We start from the raw sequence: 3580 nt of genomic DNA, 5'->3' as shown, positions 1-3580 counted from the left end.
GATATATAGTTTTAGCTGCATCAAGAGACAATTTCAAGGTATCCCATCAGAAGCGGAGAAGAGAGAATACTGCAATCTTATAATGACACTGAATAGCAACAGGTTTTACAGTTTGCTAGTCCAGAACAAGCTACTCGATTATTTTGTATCTAGCAATTGTCAAGAGTATGGTAACCAAGCTGCCAATACCTTGCTTGTATGGGAAAGCCAACAGCCATCAGATACTTTTACAGTACATTTTGATTCACATTTTCAGTATCTCATTGCTGTATACTATAAAGAGAGAGTGTGTATGGAGAAAACGCTTGTATTATATTATTCAAGTTTATGTATGTGGACTTTTCTTCTCAACTAGCACTAAGTACTTAGGGTGCTGATATCCAAATCTGGCATCCTCAGTAAAAATTTCATGACTTTTGTGCTTAACTCTATTACTCACTTCTTCTTTGGCCTTCTCATTGCACATCATTGTTTTGCCTCCATTTTTTCATCAAGAACTGCTATTAGCTGTCTCAATAAAGAATTTCTACAAAATTGGAAGAACATGACAATAGATCTGTATTTTGTGTGCAATAATGCTTCTCTCGATGTCTGATACTAGTGCTGGTTTTTATACTGGAAATGATGAGAAGCTACTGATGAGATTTTATCGTAAACAACAATTTAGAAATGTCTGATTTTGTTGTTGCAATGTGAAGGTATTTTATTCAGAGAAACAAGAGAGCTATAAAAGATTTATACACAATTAGGAATTTAATTTGAGTAGAAATGTCAACATTTTTCTCCCCAAATGCTCTTCTGTGAAAGTACTATTCTCTTTACCTTTGAGGACATAATGGTAGCCTACATAAATCAAAGTATTAAGTTGATGAAATATTAAACACAAATTCTAAACTTTCATTAAAGTGGTCTGTTAACACTGTAAGACTGAAAGCTATCTCATCCTTCTTATCTAAAGTATCATCAGTTGTACTGCAGGCAACAGATCTCACATAACATTGCACTCTATTCTAAATGAAAAGAGATTATGTTTCAGTGACAGGCTTAGAAAAGGGTATAAATGGATAAAATTTTGATCGTGCTATTTCGTTGTTTGCTAAGGGCCTTTTAAACATCGGTTGATCTCAGAATGCTTTCCAGATAGCCTTCTGCAGTCATGATTGCTAGTAGAAAAAAGGACTTGCTAATTCTGCAAATGAGGGCTGGTCTCTGTTTACCTTCTTCTATAGCCACACAGATCAGGTGGTTGTGGATGTGGTAGACTGTCCCATTCTCAAACTCTCATTTCAATTTAAAAGGGAGATTTTGTTGAGAGGCAGGCTGACAATTTAGTAAAGGAATGGGTTCTTTTGCAGAACAGCCATGGGGTATAGATGCTTTTGAAAGCTCCTATACTATTTATCCCATGATACAATCATAAGGTGCAGATCAGAAAGCGCAGTTCAGGCACTGGACTTCCCCACAGAGCCAATGGTAAGAGACAAAAACTTCCAAAGAGGAAATTTAGAAAACCTACAGCAAGAATCTAAAGCAGATCACACGAATACACCTTAGATTGTCAACAATGTAATGGGGGTTGGGTACACAGATTTCTTAGACGCTGAAAAATATCTCAGCCTTTGTACTAGGAAAACATTCAGAGCTGTCATCTGTTCTCCTGAGCACTATGTAAAGTTACAGGATGGATATAGCCTTTATCTATACAGTTAATCATGTAACAGAACACTAAAGGTGCATCAAACAAACCACTCTTAATTCATGATAGATTAACATACTTTGCACAGAAAGGACCTGCCTCTTACTGCTACTTAACTTTCAGACAACAAAATCAGTGAGGGGGTTGATTGCCTCTAGTACCTCCTGAAGCTGGGTTAGTACTCAAAGGGCCATTGTAAGCTCTCTCAAATAAGCCAGTTAGGGTCAAGGTAAAATAAAAATATTCTGAATATTAGATTTAAGCATAAGTACTTTTCAATTTGAGGCCTGACTCACGATTTCTCTGCAATGTAACTAGAATCTTTGACAAAATTTGCCTAAATGCTTAGTGCTTGCTTGCAGGCAGTTTTATTTGAGTTACATATGCTGTATAAGATATCCGGGTACTACTAATTCATGAGAAAAACCTCTGTATTTATATATAAAAATTTTATATATAAAATAGAGGATTACAACAGAAATATAAGACCTGCTTATTTTGAAATAAGCAAATGGCACACACCTGTGTGTTTTATTTTTACATACGTGCAATAGAACAAGCAAGAAAGAATTTTGATATAGAAACTGCTAGAGTAACATGTCAGATGTGGACAAAAGTAAAAAGAAAATTATGAAAAATATGCTTATTGAGAAGATAGCTGTACAGATTGTGACACTTTGTGAATGAGTGTCTGGCAAAGGTATGGATGGCTCTGCTATTTCAGAGCTATCTTTCTAGTGAAACAGTTGTACAAAAGTTTTTGCCTTCCCTTCTATCTGGAGAATGTTACATATTCAGAGCTGTTGAGGCATTCAGTGTATCCTTGGAATCTGATACGTTGTCACAGCAAAACTGTATTACAGTCATGGCAATGAAAAGAAATGCAGTAACTGCACCTCATTTAAAAGACTCCTTCATCTTTCTCTAATGATATTTACAACTTTTGCACTAAGCAATTTGGAAACTGCCTAGGTAGCATTTTATAAATAAAATTAAAAAAAAAAAAAGCTGAAATGCAGTCATTCATAGAATCATAGAACCATTGAATTGACTGGGTTGGAAGAGACCTACGAGATCATCAAGTCCAACCCTTGATCCAACCCCACTGTGATTACTAGATCATGGCACTCAGTGCCACATCCAGCCTCATCTTAAAAACCTCTCTGGGCAGGCCATTCCAATGCCTGATCACTCTCTCTGTAAAGAACTTCTTTCTGATATCCAACCTAAACCTCCCCTGGCAGAGCTTAAGCCTGTGCCCTCTAGTCCTATTGCTGATTGCCTGGGAGAAGAGACCAACCCCCACCTGGCTATAACCTCCTTTCAGGTAGTTGTAGAGAGTGATGAGGTCACCCCTGAGCCTCCTCTTCTCCAGACTAAACAACCCCAGCTCCCTCAGCCTCTCCTCACAGGGCTTGTGCTCAAGTCCCTTCACCAGCCTGGTTGCTCTTCTCTGGAAGAAGATTTAGCTAAATCAAGCAATTCAATCTTTTAGCTTCTGCTTTTGTAATACAAGAGCTGTCCCTTCATTCCCACTTTGTGTCCCTGCCATGTATTGCTCCTTTCTTACTGACACCCAGCTAGGCCTAAATAAATGCAGCATGACCTTTCAGAGCTGATGTCTTCTCTGCTTGCCAAGCTCTTTCTTATTTTCTTCTTTTCTGTTACCTGATACTTCCTATCTGTGACTTTTAAGTATTCTGTACCTGCTTCTGATAAACCAGGTTGGAGCCAAAGCATCTCTTAACTTGTCCCAGTGAAGATTGCTGCATAGGGAGAGGCAGCCTGAGGTGGAGAGTGACTTCTATTCTTAGCATGATCAGATTCAAATTACTGTTGTTTCTATTCCCTTCCCTTCCCTTCCCTTCCCTTCCCTTCCCTTCC

The sequence above is a fragment of the Empidonax traillii genome, unplaced genomic scaffold (assembly GCF_003031625.1).
Source record: "Empidonax traillii isolate 1590-97213 ecotype Southwest subspecies unplaced genomic scaffold, ASM303162v1 scaffold131:size1687323, whole genome shotgun sequence".
Classification (NCBI taxonomy): domain Eukaryota; kingdom Metazoa; phylum Chordata; class Aves; order Passeriformes; family Tyrannidae; genus Empidonax; species Empidonax traillii.
Note: the sequence above shows the minus strand (reverse complement) of the source record.